This window comes from Topomyia yanbarensis, chromosome 3 (assembly GCF_030247195.1).
Source record: "Topomyia yanbarensis strain Yona2022 chromosome 3, ASM3024719v1, whole genome shotgun sequence".
Taxonomy (NCBI): domain Eukaryota; kingdom Metazoa; phylum Arthropoda; class Insecta; order Diptera; family Culicidae; genus Topomyia; species Topomyia yanbarensis.
Window position 1 is genome coordinate 138238664 of NC_080672.1, and position 16741 is coordinate 138255404.

The 16741-nt window shown below is 38.7% G+C and overlaps 1 protein-coding gene across 2 annotated transcripts in view; it reads right to left on the reverse strand.

Annotated features, from left to right (window-relative positions):
- LOC131692797 (uncharacterized) overlaps nucleotides 1-16741 on the reverse strand; it is a 49994-nt gene that overhangs the window by 22410 nt on the left and 10843 nt on the right. The window lies entirely within an intron of this gene.

Below are 16741 nucleotides of genomic sequence, written 5' to 3' on the forward strand. Positions count from 1 at the left end.
AAAAATTTCAAAGTTTGTATGGAAATTAGTATGGAAAATCGGTTAAAATTGAAAATAAATTCCTAAAAAATCACCTCATCAATCAATTCATGAGAACACTATATATTTGTACTAGGTATTCTCCTACTGAACACATTTGTGGAACATTGTAAGTGTGTGAAAATTCGCTGAGAAAAGTTATTAACTAAAAAAACAGCATGACTTCAAAACAAGTGGATTTTATTATTAATCATAGCAACCCTGTTTGAATAGCTGCATCTATCATACGGGAGCGGTGGGTGGTTAGCCTAGTTTACACTTGTATAACGATGGAGCGATTCAAACAGGGTTGCTATGATTAATAAAAAAATCCGGATTGATTAATAAAAAAATCCGGATAAATTCGCGAAAAAATATATGATTTGGCAAGGAATTAGTTCTTGTGGCAAAAAAAACAGTGATTAGTGACAGCTAACACTATGAAATCGGAAGTAAAAAAAAGTATTAAGTTTCACAATGGTCCTTTACGTTTTGGGTAGAGTTTCCATTATAGCAAGGACAATGATGCGACAGTGCAGTTCACTCAAAAAGAGCGGAATCCATCAAATTGTCCCCAGCCCCGTTCAATAGCAAAATATTTGGTGACAATGAAGCGACAACTGAAGATGAAGAGCACTATTTTCAGGGGCAATGGTCAGTTGACGAATTGGTGGAGTCAGCGGGCCAAGATCGTGACTAAAGAAAGTGTGCGCTGGATGATGAGCGACATCAACAGATAACGATTAATGATTTATTTCAGTTATTTTCGCAAAATATATTATTATTATCTTTGCCTATCCTTAGAATCTAGACTTTATGGTTGGTTGCAGAGTTTGAAAATAACCTTTGCATAAACAGACATGAAATATATGCCTGCTACGGAAGAAACAATACTTTTCGGAAAACTAGCGCCAACTTCAAACTCTGGGTGGATGCAATGAAAATCGAAGTTTTGCGGCCGTAACTGCAGATTTCCTGCCTGATCAACCAACGAAGTTTAGAACTCTTGGGAACATCTCAGCAACTCCTGATAACATAAAACGTCTGTCCTGGAAGCTGTTCGAAATCCAATTTGACGCACGTTTTATCGTCCATAAGGATGCATCTATTTGGTTTGGTCACCAACTGATCATACAGCTTTCGGGGCGGCATTTCGGTGATACTGTTTTGATTTACAATCCAGCTCTGAAACCTTTTCGAATGTGCATATTTCGTACTGTACAGCATAGAGTTTGTTGACCTCAACCACATCCGATGCCTTGATCATACTGTAACATTCATGTAACATCTAATTTAGAGTGTAGTCGGTAAAATTAGATAGGACTCTCAGAGAAGAGATGGTAAGAATAAAGATTCATACGAACTTGAGCCGTGATCAAGCGCGGAGGCAACTAAGTGTTTTACTTATCTTTTTTACCTTGATATATTTAACCTCAGTTATCAAACATATTGTGTTAGGACTTTAAAGTGGCGACGAGAATCGGATCGAATCCACAGCAGTTCCCAGCTCAAACAAAAATTTCTAGAGTGAGCTTTGCCATCATCAATTCTTCGACGGCAGCCTTTGTTCGTCAGCGCATTGTGTGTAAAGGTTAAATCGCTAAGTAAACGCGAGAGGAGAGTAGCTCATGAGTGAGATTTTGTGAGCACCACATCAGTAACAAGTGAGCATCCTGAGAAGTGATTGGTGAGCAGAGCACTCAGAAAGCAAATCGAAACGAAGTGCATGATTATTTTTCATCAACTGGAACATACGCGATAAACTACTGCGAATTGACGATAGAACGTAGTGTCGTAGATACCTCCAGTGCGAGCGTCGGCGATAGTTTAGAGTAGCGAGAATAGCAGAAGAAGTATATACGATTGCTGGAGAGTGAATACGGCGGGGAGAGCGACCGTCGACGGCGATAAGTTGCATCTAAACGACTGCATAGTGAGTGAGCTACACCGACCGTGAGTAACGAACTGTTTAATTTTCTCATTTGTTGTTTGAAGAGTACTTCGGGGCATACCGGTCAGTTTGCAATGTCTGTTCCGGGTATGATAGGTACAATTGACCACTACCATATGGGTAAATCGTTTGCTAATTATGTGGAACGATTTGAGATAATGTGTAAGTTAAATAAAGTCAAATCGGAAGAGAAGAAACAGTGGTTTATCTCATTAAGCGGTGATGATGTTTTTGATGAGATTAAATTGCTATTTCCTAAGAAAGATGTTAACGAATTAAATTACGACGAAATGATTACAAAACTTAAGGGTCGCTTCGACAAAACTGAGCCCGCTCTCATGCATAGATACAAATTTTATAATAAATATCAAGGGCATGCGGAAAGTGCTGAAAATGTTGTTCTGGCGGTAAAGTTGTTAGCAGAAAGCTGTAACTTTCAAAGACGAGGCAGTGAGTTCAAAGACGAGGCAGTGAGAGACAGATTTATTTTTGGTCTTCGAGATAAGAAATTACTGCGAAAAATTCTTATAGAAGATGAGATAATGGTTGATGCGGTAGAGAAAATGATTATTACTCACGAAGAGGCAGGAGAAAGAACTAAGGAAATTGAGGATCCAAATGACGCCGGGGTGGTTTTATCTGTGAAACACCGGTTAGGTCAAAAACAAAATGATTATAGGGACAGTCGATCGAATCAACGTGACAGATTCCGTTCTAGGAGCAGAAGTAGAGATCATTCAAGAAGTCGGGACAGAAGTAAGGCGTTATATCGTAACGGGCGAGGTCGTGACTGGAATGGACACAGTAATGCAGTTTGTAATCATTGCAAACGGGTAGGCCATATAAAGAAAAATTGTTGGTTTTTAAATAAAAATACAGTTAAATTTGTTAAGCAAGAAGACTCAGCAGAAGCAATGCCGTTTGACAAATTTAATCGGATTCGCATCGATGATGCTAGTGATGACTCAGATATAAATTGCATGAAAATTGAAGGAGTGAACAACGTTAGCGAACCATGCTTAGTAGAAGCAGAAGTTCAAGACCAGAAGCTCGTCATGGAAATCGATACTGGATCTGCAGTGACAGTGATAAGTAAACTACTTTATAGGAAACTGCACCGCTCATATGCCATTACAAAGTGCAATAAGCAATTGGTAGTAGTTAACGGATCAAGACTCACGGTCTCAGGACAGGTACACGTAGAGGTTAGACTAAATAAGATAGAGTTTAGAGAAAATGATTATCTTGAAAAGCGACAAGGATTTCATACCACTCTTAGGACGAGATTGGTTGAAGACATTTTATCCAGAGTGGAAGGTACAATTTTTGAATGCGGCAACCATCAACCACCTAGAAACTGACAAATTTAGTGCCTTGGGTAATATTCAACAAAAATTCATTAAAGTATTCAGTAAGGATTTTTCTGAGCCCATTGTAGGATTTAAAGCTGATTTGACTCTTAAATCAGATCAACCGATATTCAAACGCGCGCACCAGGTTCCATACAACCTGAAGGAATTTTTTTTTTCTCATCTAGATATGCTTGAGGCATAGGGAGTAATATCGCCTACTAAAGCTAGCGAATGGGCATCTCCAGTGATTGTCATTTTAAAGAAAGATGGGGAGAAACGCATGGTAATAGACTGCAAAGTTTCCTTAAATAATGTCATAATCCCAGACACTTATCCTCTGCCACTTGCACAGGATATTTTTGCGTCCCTTGCTGGGTGTAAAGTATTTTGTTCATTGGATTTAACTGGAGCATATACACAGCTTGAGCTTTCTAGTCGTACTAAGAAATTTGTTGTAATCAATACGGTAAAAGGTCTTTATACGTTCAACCGTTTACCCCAAGGAGCATCGTCTAGCGCGGCTCTATTCCAACAGGTCATGGACCAGGTCCTGAAGGGACTTGACGGTGTCTGTTGTTACCTTGATGACGTCCTCATAGCAGGAAAAACCTTTCAAGAATGCTATGACAAATTGGTTCTAGTTCTGGAAAGACTTGCCAATGCAAATGTGCGTGTTAATTATAAAAAGTGTAAATTTTTCGTAGATTCCTTACCATACTTAGGTCACTTGATTACAAAGGATGGGTTGTTACCCTCTCCTGAAAAACTTTCAACAATTGAAAAAGCCAAAACACCACAAAATGAGACAGAACTTAAAGCTTACCTAGGGCTGATCAATTATTACAATAAATTCGTTCCAAATATGTCTACAAAATTAAGATGTCTTTACAATCTTTTAAAAAAAGATAAACAATTTATTTGGACAAAGGAATGTGAAGAATCATTTCAACAAAGTAAAAAATGTTTATTAAATGCAAATATACTTGATTATTATGACCCAATTAAATCATTAGTAGTCATTACAGATGCGTCTTCGTATGGGTTAGGGGGCGTATTGGCACAAGTAACAGATGGAGTTGAAAAACCAATCTGCTTCACTTCATTTTCTTTAAACAATGCTCAGAAAAAGTACCCAATTCTGCATCTTGAAGCTTTGGCACTTGTTTGCGTGATCAAAAAGTTCCACAAGTTTCTATTCGGTCAAAAATTTACAGTGTATACTGATCACAAGCCTCTCATAGGAATTTTTGGAAAAGAGGGCAAGCAATCGGTTTATGTGACCAGACTGCAAAGGTATATCATGGAGCTCTCTATTTACAACTTTGACATAGAATATAGACCTGATTCTAAAATGGGAAATGCAGATTTCTGTAGCCGTTTTCCACTGGATCAAAAAATTCCTAGAGGAGTAGATCAAGAAATCATAAATAGTTTGAATTTTTCAAATGAATTTCCAATCGACTTCGCCTTGATTTCGCAAGAAATCAAAACCGACAAGTTATTAGTAGAAATTGTAAAATTTGTGACAACAGGATGGCCGAAAAATGTACCGAAGCAGTTCAGAAATTTGTTTGCTCTGAGAGAAAAATTGGAAATTGTAGATGGCATTCTTATGATAGAGGAGAGAGTAGTGATACCAGAGAAATTGAAAGATGGTCTCCTTAAGCTGTTACACAATAACCACAGTGGTAGAGTCAAGATGAAACAATTAGCTAGAAGGTTTATATGCTGGCCTGGACTTAACGCAGATATTGAAGATTTCGTAAAATGTTGTGAATCATGCGTAAAAATGGCAGTTGTACCGAAGACAAAATCTACTGAGACGTGGATACCTACTAGGCGCCCCTTCAGTAGAATTCACGCAGATTTTTTTTATTTTGAGAAGAAAATGTTTTTACTGATAGTTGATAGCCACTCAAAGTGGCTTGAAATAGAAATCATGCGCTATGGTACAAATGCAAAATTCGTTATAAGGAAGTTCATTTCTCTATTCGCAAGATTTGGGCTACCAGATGTAGTGGTTACGGATGGAGGACCACCTTTCAATTCTAACGAGTTTGTCAATTTTTTAGAACATCAAGGTATCAAAGTTTTAAAAAGTCCGCCTTACAACCCAGCTAGCAACGGCCAGGCGGAAAGGATGGTGAGGGTGGCTAAGGATATTTTAAAGAAATTTCTTTTCGATGAGAAGACTAGGTCTCTAGATATAGAAGACCGATTGAATCTATTTTTAATCAACTACAGAAATAGTTGTCTTGACACGGAAGGAAAGTTTCCTTCAGAAAACGTGTTTTCCTTTAAACCTAAAATGTTACTGGATTTAATTAACCCACGAAATAGTTATAAAGAAAATTTAGTGAAGCCTTTTAATAAACCAGTAGATATTGACGTTGGAACAATTCCTCTTCCGGATGATTTCGACAAGCTGGTGGCAGGGGATAAGCTGTTCTATAAAAACTATGATAAAAAAGACTTACCTAGAGGCTAAATTTATTAAAAAATTATCTAAAAATATTTTCCAGATTTTATTGAGTGGACACAAGCTAACTGCACATCGGCACCAGCTGAAAATGATCCATAAGCCCAGACAACAAGCGAAAGTGATGGTCAGCATGAACACTACACCACTCAGGAAGAAACAAAGAAGTATCTCAGTAGAAGATGACTTCGCAGGATTCCAAGATTCGCTCGATGATCAAGAACATCCTCCGATAAAGAAGTATCTGCATAGGCGTAGTCCAATTCTAACGAGATCCAAGACTATTGCGACCAAAGATGCTGCTAAATGAAAATTAGCTGTCGAAGAAAAGTCGTTAATTAAAAACGATGTCGAAGATAAGAATAAATTGAAATTATTGAAATTGCAAGTGATCTTGTATTCAAATTGTTAACCTAAAATAATTCACTATGAATTTTCCAAAAAGGGAAGAATTGTAACATTCATGTAACATCTAATTTAGAGTGTAGTCGGTAAAATTAGATAGGACTCTCAGAGAAGAGATGGTAAGAATAAAGATTCATTCGAACTTGAGTCGTGATCAAGCGCGGAGGCAACTAAGTGTTTTACTTATCTTTTCTACCTTGATATATTTAACCTCAGTTATCAAACATATTGTGTTAGGACTTTAAACATACCATCCGGGATACAAACGTACTTTGAAATGTTTCAGAACTACACAGATCCCCTTTGCTATCCTCGTACCCGACCAAATCGTGATTCTATTACTTTTAGGTAGAAAGAATTCGCTCCTTTTTCCAATTCAATTCAAGAAAACACTATGTTAAAAGTTTTCACAGGATTTCAAAATATAAACTTTGTAAACGGATTGCTGACAAAAGCTTCTATAACTAACCACAAGGATTATTTCACCGATAAAAAAAACAGCGCGATGATTCTAAACATACAGAGATTTATAGTTGAATCTAAATAAAAATAAAACGCAGAGCTTTGGATGCAACAATATATTGCAATTCATGTTTCAACATTTTTAAATGAATTTTTATTTCATGCAGCATAACTAGAACCCTGTTGATATTATTCGTAATCATTCGTAATGCATGGCCTTCAGGCAGTGCAGATGAACTTTAGGAAAGACCTGGGTTATCAAAGCTAAATATATCTATCGGATTCACATGGCAATTGTACGTCCAATACTGGCATACGGGAGCCTTGTGTGGTGGCAGAGGGAAGAGGTGATGACGGTCCAGTCATGGTGTTCACTGGTGATTCCACCACAACTCCGACTGCTGTCTTTGAAACGCTTCTAAATATCATTACACATCAACAGTTTTTGCAACCGGCCGAGACGGTTGTGCCTCCAGGTGGAAGGTTTTGTTCTGGAGAGAGTGACGGAGTGCGAGACGCTGTATGCGTTTTTGTGGGAGAGAGAGAGACCAGTTTGTTAAGTGTGAGTCGACAGTTGATACGTCGGAGGCGTGGTCAACGGCATCCTCGACAAGTGGTGTTTTGGCAGCAAACCGCGGGTAGACGAATTTGCCTACCACGGTGGCAGAAATCGACAGTGATCGTGTCTGTACACACAGAAAAATATTTTGTATTGGTGTCGTCGAGCAATTCTAATTCTAATCGAAGAGAGGGGAGGCGTCACAGGTAGACCCATTTGCTCTATTTGTCTACCGCAGAAGTGGTACGACGAATAAGGAAAACAAGTCGTCGCTGTTGTGCTATCTTATGACAAACGCCATTTTGGGGTAAACTGAGTTAGATATGCCACATTACTTGTTTGAAAAATCTCTACAAAGTGGCGTTTTCAGAATTTTGAAATTCTACTTGGTTACTTGGATATAGCGAGAAACAAGATGAGAAATTGTGAGTTTTTTGCTTCAAATCACTGTATTTAGGGATTTGCTCAAGTTATATTGAAGTTTTAGATGTTTTTATGTGTGAAAATGTCTGAGGAACACAATGGCATAAACATTTTCAAAGAAAAATTACACGAGTTGTGAGAAAAACACAGTTTAAGTTTTAAACTGGAAATAAAGCATATTTGGCAACACTGTAATCAAAAACAACATTTTTTTTCTAGATTCCCTGACTCATTTCCTTCAAAATGCATTTCACCGATTGTTTATAGACCATATGAACGCAAAGATATGAATAAAAGTAAAAAATGGTTAATTTTTTTCTATGGAAAATTTTCCATGCACGATTATGACACGTCATTCAAATTTTGTCATCAATACACGCCTATGACACGTGTGAGTGCGACTTTTGTTTACATTCATAGTAAAAACTCGCAACATAGTGAACCGATCTTCGTAATATTTGAGAGATAAATTCAGAATAAATAGAAGCGTCAATTGTCTTCTTTGGATTGTTTATACCATTTATAAGTTTCGAAATATTCAATCTCAAACTTTAAAAATCGTTTTTCTCGAAATGTGCTAAATGGCGCTTGTCATAAGATAGCACAACAGCGACGAAGTGGCACCGAAAAGTGCCGCATCGACAGTGGGATTTTCGCAGCAAGCCACAGGTAGCCACATTTGCCTACCGCGGTGGTGGAAACGGAGAGAGCGCGCTGGTGGTGGTGATACCGACGAGCAGCTTAACCGGAGAGAGTTTTGAAGTGTTGCAGGTAGGCCTATTTCTCTACTGAAGAAGCAACGCGACGAAGTAGGACAGCAAGTGTCACATTGTCAAACAACGGGCACCGAGTTTACAACGTAACACATGAGGTGTGTTCTACCGGTATAACAGGTATATTTTTCATTCCTTTTTGTGATAGTTTTTCTTGCTAGGTAAAATGGATGAAGAGATGGGAGAACGAGTAACAGACCCTCCCCCTAAGCCTGTTGAAAATGTAAACCCGAGTAGAATTAAAATTTACCCAGAGTCGTCAACGGGACCATGGATTGTATTTATTAGGCGTAAAGTAAAGGCGCTAAATATCATTCAAATTTCGAAAGATTTGACTTCGCGATTCTCGGATGTCAAAGAGATCGTTAAAGTTAATAAAGATAAAATACGCATTGTCGTTGGTAGTCTCAAACAAGCCAATGCAATTGCTTCTTGCGAGCTTTTTACGCGTGAGTATAGAGCGTATATTCCTTCAAAGGAAATTGAAATTGATGGGGTCATCACAGAATCGAGTTTGACTGTTGATGACATAATTAAGCATGGGGTTGGTCGTTTCAAAGACATCATACTTAAAGACGTAAAGATACTTGAATGCAAGCAATTGCATTCAGTATCACACGAAGGAGATAAAAAAGTTTATCGACTGTCTGACTCGTTTCGAGTGACTTTCGCTGGGTCTGCGCTGCCCAACTATGTCATTATCGATAAGATTCGTCTCCCTGTTCGCCTTTTTATCCCTCGTGTAATGAATTGCCTTAATTGTAAACAGCTTGGCCACACAGCCACTTACTGTTCCAATAAGGCACGGTGTGGCAAATGTGGGGGTTCTCATCAAGAGGATACATGCAATGAAAATTCAGAAAAATGTTTAATGTGCGGAGAAAACTCGCATGAGCTCCCTGCATGCCCCATTTATAAATTGCGCGAGGATAAAATTAAACGATCCTTGAAGGAGAGGTCTAAGCGCTCCTATGCAGAAATGTTGAAAAATGCTACCCCTAAACCCATCTTCTTCGAAAACACTTACACATCTCTATTTTCGGAACAGTCTGACTCCGACGGAGCGTGCGAAGGTACATCATTTGTTTTACCCGGAAATTCCAGAAAAAGAAAACAGTCTTCTTTTCCCAAGCTGCCAAGCAAGGGCCTTAAAATTTCTCCACCAATAGATAAACTGCGCCCAAAACCTAAAAATTCCGATTCAAAACCGAAGTCAATTCCACCCGGTTTTGGGAACGTACAATCCAAACAGAACACCATTACTGGAAATAATAAAATTTCGACTTCCTCTGAGCCTCAGCCGGGGGTAGGATTATTGAAATTTTCTGAAATTGTTGATTGGATTTTTAAAGCATTCAATATTTCTGAACCACTAAAGAGTATACTTTCAGCGTTCCTCCCAACAATTAGAACATTTTTAGAGCAGCTGGTTGCTCAATGGCCCATCCTTGCAGCAATTATATCCTTCAATGGTTAATTCAACTACTAAGGTGAAAGACTCCATCACTGTTTTACAGTGGAATTGCAGAAGTATCATACCAAAAATTGATTCTTTAAAAATTTTACTGCATAATTTAAAATGCGATGCTTTTGCTCTATGTGAAACATGGCTTACCTCAAACATTAATTTCAACTTAAATGATTTCAACATTATTCGCCTAGACCGAGACACCCCATATGGAGGAGTGCTTCTAGGAATTAAAAAGTGCTATCCTTTCTATAGAATTACCATCCCCATGATTGCTGGCATTGAGGCTGTAGCAGTCCAAACGAATATTAAAGGCAAAGACATGTCTATCGCTTCTATATATATATACCTCCCAAAGTTCAAATTGGACAACGTCAAATTTTCGAGGTAGTGGAATTCATGGCTGCTCCGCGTCTGATACTGGGAGACTTCAACTCGCACGGAGTATTGTGGGGTTCCCTCTACAATGATAATCGATCCTCTTTGATATACAATGTTTGTGACGAATTCAATATGACAGTTTTAAATACTGGCGAAACAACACGCATCCCCAGACCTCCTGCACGTCCAAGTGCATTAGATCTATCTCTGTGCTCGACATCACTTCGGTTAGATTGCACGTGGAAGGTTGTACCTGATCCTCACGGTAGCGATCATTTGCCAATCGTTGTTTCAATTAACAGTGAATTAGGCCTTACGAATTCAATCAATGTTCCTTATGACTTAACACGAAATATTGATTGGAAAACATACGAAACATTAATTTCCACTTCTCTTGCTTCGACAGAAGAGCTACCCCCTACCGAAGAATATGAATTCCTAGCGGGTTTAATTATTGAAGCAGCAGAACAAGCCCAAACGAAATGCAATCCTGGAATGACAATAAATAGACGGCCCCCTAATCCTTGGTGGGACAAAGAGTGCTCTGATGCTTATGAAGCTAAACAAGTTGCCTACAAAGAAATTATGAAACAGAAAGGGGGTATACGTGAGAACTTTGAAAATTATTTCATTTTGCAAAACAAATTTGACAGTCTCCGTCGTGCCAAAAAGTCTAGTTATTGGAGACGCTTCGTTGATGGCTTGTCAAGAGAAACATCAATGAGTACTCTTTGGAACACAGCCAGAAGAATGAGGAATCGTAACGTGACTAATGAAAGCGAAGATTTTTCGAATCGTTGGATATTTAATTTTGCCAAGAAAATTTGTCCAGATTCTGCTCCTGCGCAGAAAATCATTCGCGATGCTCCCACAAGTAACGATTTCATTGATTCGCCTTTGACAATGATGGAATTTTCAATTGCACTCCTCTCATGCAACAATAATGCTCCGGGACTAGACAGAATTAAATTCAACTTGGTGAAGAATCTGCCTGACCTAGCAAAAAGACGCTTGTTGAATTTATTCAACAAGTTTCTTGAGCAGAATATTGTCCCGCGTGACTGGAGACAAGTGAGAGTTATCGCCATTCAAAAACCGGGAAAACCAGCCTCCGATCATAACTCGTATCGACCGATTGCAATGCTATCCTGCATCAGGAAATTGTTGGAAAAAATTATCCTACGACGTCTCGACAATTGGGGTGAGGCGAACGGCTTGCTCTCAGATACCCAGTTTGGTTTTCGGAGAGGAAAGGGAACGAATGATTGCCTGGCGCTACTTTCGTCAGAAATCCAACTCGCTTACGCAAAAAAAGAACAAATGACGTCTGTGTTCTTAGACATAAAAGGAGCATTCGACTCAGTCTCCATTGATGTTCTCTCGGAGAAGCTACATCAATGTGGTCTTTCACCGATATTAAATAATCTATACAATTTATTGTCAGAAAAGCACATGCATTTTTCATATGGCGATTTGGCGACACTCAGAATAAGTTACATGGGCCTCCCACAAGGCTCTTGTCTAAGCTTCCTTCTCTATAATTTTTACGTGAATGACATTGATAATTGTATTGTCAGCCCATGCACTCTAAGACAACTTGCAGATGATGGGGTGGTTTCTGCCACAGGACCAAAAGCTATAAATTTACAACAACCATTGCAAGATAGCTTGGATAATTTATCAATTTGGGCTTTAAAACTGGGCATCGATTTCTCTACGCAGAAAACAGAGTTGGTCGTTTTCTCAAGGAAGCGTGATCCGGCTCAGCTTCAGCTCCAGTTGGTTGGTAGAACGATAGCCCAAGTCCTGACTTTTAAATACCTTGGAATTTGGTTCGATTCTAAAGGCACATGGGGAGGCCACATTAGATATGTAATAACGAAATGCCAACAAAGGATAAATTTTCTGCGAACAATAACTGGATCATGGTGGGGTTCTCATCCAAGTGACATGATAAGATTGTATCAAACAACAATACTTTCAGTAATGGAATATGGGTGCTTCTGTTTCCGTTCAGCTGCGAACACTCACATTATTAAACTGGAACGGATACAGTATCGTTGTTTACGAATTGCCCTAGGTCTAGTCTTGAAGTACTAGCGGGAGTTCTTCCTTTAAAAGACCGATTCTGGGATCTCTCCTCTCGTTTACTTATTCGATGTGAGGTTATGAACCCACTGGTAATTGAAAATTTTGAAAGACTTGTTGAGCTCCAACCCCAAACCAGATTCATGACAGTGTATTTCAATCACATGTCACAAGAAATAACGCCTGCTAGGTATGTTCCCACATACGTCAATATACTAGATACTCCTGAATCCACTTTATTCTTCGACACGTCCATGCAAGCAGAGATTCGTGGAATTCCGGATCATCTACGTTCGCGGGAGATCCCTAAAATATTCACAAGTAAATATCAACACATAGACTGCCTTAAAATGTTTTACACTGATGGGTCACGAATCAGTGAGGCCACTGGTTTCGGTATTTTCAACAATAATTTTTCAATTTCTCTCAAACTTGCAGAACCCGCCTCTGTTTATATAGCGGAACTAGCAGCAGTTCACTATAGTTTGCAAATAATTAATACTTTACCCCCGAACCATTACTTTATCCTCACTGATAGTCTCAGCACAATTGCAGCTCTACGCTCAAAGAGGATTGATAATCAAGATCCATTCTTTTTGGGGAAGATACGAGAATCTCTGAGTAACCTAACAAGAAAATGTTATAAATTTACCCTAGTGTGGCTCCCCGCCCATTGCTCTATTGCTGGAAATGAGAAAGCTGATAATTTAGCCAAGATTGGTGCACTAGATGGTGAAATATATGAAAGACCCATCGCTTACAATGAATTTTATAGCGCTTCTCGACAGAGGACACTTGCTAGTTGGCAAACATCTTGGGACAATGGAGATATGGGACGATGGCTACACTCAATTATCCCTAAAGTATCAACGAAGGCATGGTTCAAAGGATTGGATGTAAGTCGGGACTTCATCCGTGTGATGTCAAGACTCATGTCCAATCATTATACTTTAGATGTGCATCTCCGTCGTATTGGGCTCGCTGAGGGTAATCATTGTGCTTGTGGAGAGGGTTACCATGACATTGAGCATGTTGTCTGGTCCTGCACTGAATATCGTGAAGCCAGATCACAATTAGTAGATTCTTTACAAGTCCGAGGAAGACCAATCCATGTTCCTGTTAGAGACATCCTGGCGTATCGCGATCCTCTATACATGGAACTTATCTATCATTTTCTAAAAACAGCGTCTGTCAAAATTTAATTAAATTCATCTCCTCATACTCTCATCCAAGGCTAATCATTCACCAATTAAAGTGTCCTAGAATATTCAGTTTTTAAATTTAGACAATAACAGAAAAAAGTAAATAAATACAAAAAATACTAGATCATTATGAAATATAACAATGTAAGGAAAAAAGCAAACAATAAAGTGATTTCAGTGTTAGTTTTAGACAAATTACTAGTATAGTTAAAATTAGTCTTAAGGATTTTTGTAACGTGCTATGTAAAAAAAAAGAAACTGGCGTAAAAAGCTTTTGCAAATGCCGTGTCAAATAAACGTATGGAAAAAAAATATCATTACACATAATATAGTGATGTCGAAAAATCTCCGATTTTTTTCGAAACTACAGTGCGGCAAGCTAACCAGGGCCTTAACCGGCCACTGCAAACTTAATTATCACATGGCAACTATTCAGCGCATTGAGTCATTTACATGTGATCTTTGCGAATCCGACTACGGAACTGCCCAGTAGGGCGATTTTGAGTTTTCGATCGTCTTTATATAGACGACACTGTGTTTGGACAACTGAAACTCACAGAAATACTAAAAATTCATGTTAAAGAGCTTTAGGCTTACTCGCAGGCGATTTGAACTACTTCTTAGTTTAATTTACCTGCTGTTTGTTTTCGTGCTGTTATTTTTCCCCCCTTTCCAATTCTACTACTGATGAGAAAACACGACAAGGCACAAATCCTCGGCTACATACAGAGAACGTACCATTTAAGCCAATATATTCTGACTCCTGATTCCCATAAGAATCCTCAAGCTCCTGGTTGAGAATCACTGCTCAAAACTAATGAAAGTTTTTTTTCGAAATGATGGTGGCGAATTGGTATCCAAGATCGATGTAGTTTTGGGGTTTTATAAGATTAATTCATAAATTACGACATATATTAAATAAGAGATTTGTCAGTTTGTGATAAAAACGAAATAAATATAACTAACATGAAATAACATGATAAAAAGAAAGAAAATCTAATCATGCATACATGAAAAAACCTGTTTTAATCCACCTAGCGGTGCAACTGTGCCTTTCTCAATTATGAACACGAGAATTTTAACGTCGCTTAGATCCATTAAAAATCGAAAACTTGAACCATCAGAACCAGTAGACAGCGGTTTTTTTTCGACACATCCATGAAGTAAGAGATTTGTGGAATTATGGATCACATTCGCTCACAAGTGATCCTCAATATTTTTTATAATAAATGCAATCAAGTCGACTGCGGCAAAATGTTCTGGTAGGCAACGGATATTTTTTTCGTTCCCGTCAATTTTTTGAACAACAAAACCTAAGCGCATTTTTTTCAATTTGCTCATTTATTCTGGTGTATTTGCTTCATTTGTGCTGGGAAAAGATTGTGCAACATTTGTCTTCCCGATTAACAATATCTAGAAATTTAATTTTAACGCGGATGATCCGGAAGACGTGACATGTTGTCCCGTGGATGCGTTTTGCAAGTCCTTGGTGCGTGCAAAAAAGTGATCTGTGGGCCGAATCGTGTATCCAGTCGAATATCAAGTAAACAGATAAGTGCCCTCCTATACTGAGAAGAAGGCTTTGACCTAAGGCGGATCTTAATCTGTCACGCTTTTTCGCAAAAAAAAAAATCTTCGTACTGCAATTCTCGGCTTTTCCTCGCGCTGAGGAATTTTGAGAACTGTGCTATATTCTTGCACATTCGAATCTGTTGTGTTCAGCTGACTCCATAATAATATACTCAGCTTAGTGAAACGTCAGGTTCGGTATTGGTCTGTTAGTGGTCTGCAATCAGACCAGACACCCGGATCATCATCGATGCCTTCTTCAACTTCATCTGAGATTTTTTATTGTTGCGATATCCCATCTAAGCGCAATGCTCGGAAACTGTAGCATAACAGTGGTTCCTGAAGCCTGCACCTGTTACAGACCAGCCAAGTGAATTTGGTGAGACCAATCTAATTTATAATTGATTTTTATTATCCATTTAATAGAATATTATATAAATCACTCCAAACCCAATCCCATTTTCATCTCCTACTAACCAATTCCAACACCCGTAATGCCTATGAAGATTACGTGGGTTCCCGCATCTTCTTAAGTAGGTATTCAAGTAATATTTCCTTCCCTTTGGCGATGGCGGTGTGCAGTGAACTATACTATTGTATAAAAAGATTTCATTGTATCAGCCACCCATGATGAGTACTATGCTACTATAGTCGACTGCGGCAAAATGTTCTACACTGACGGATCAATTCTCGACGGATTCACAGACTTCTGTATCGTCAACGAAAATGTTGCTGGCTGATTCAAACTTAGCAATCCTACTTCAATTTACGTCGCGGAATTAGCTGCCATTCATTATGCTTTTAAGCCCGATTGGGATCATTGGCACCTTATCCGCAGACTATTACTTAGTCTCAGCTGAGGCTGTTTGCGCCTATATCCAATCCATTATCAACACAGTAATAGGGTTTTTTTTGTTTGCTGTGTCGTTTGGCGTCTAAGACCGTTTATATGATCCATCTCGACGCAGATTATTTTGATTGATGAAAGTCGGTTCGCGTACCCACTTTGTGTGCAGGACGGACTTTACTGTTGTCTGTTTTGGTTTTCAAATTGATCGTTTCGCTCAAATTTGTATTTTTGTTTTTCTAACAAAGTTTGTTAGTTGTTTTAGATCTGTTTCTACGTTTTCTTGTAGGATGTTTTTGAGTGGTTTGAAGTATTCTAGGACGTGAAATTCAACTCTTTGAACGTTGTGTTTTGGACATTCGTATAGTAGGTGCTGCAAATTCTCTTGAACTTCACAGATTTCGCAGAGGTCGTCTATCTCTCAATGCCATCGGTATAACCATTCCTTGGTGAGTGTATGTCCTGAACGGATCCTATTCAGTATTCTCTTTTCGTTTGTGTTAAGATCAAGATTGTGACACCAAATCTTTTTTCCAGGCTTGTTCATGTATAAGAAGTGAGTTGTGCCTTTTTCTCCTGAGATGTTTTGGTATTCCGTGGTCCAGGCGCTCCATACTTCTTTTTCCGCTAGTTTTATCGCGTCCCCCAGGGTAAGTGAATTGAACTCGTTTTGTTCTCCTCTTCCTGCTTTTACTGCATCCAGATCCGCACGTTCATTTCCTATAATACTGCAATGGCTAGGAATCCACTGGATATGAATATCT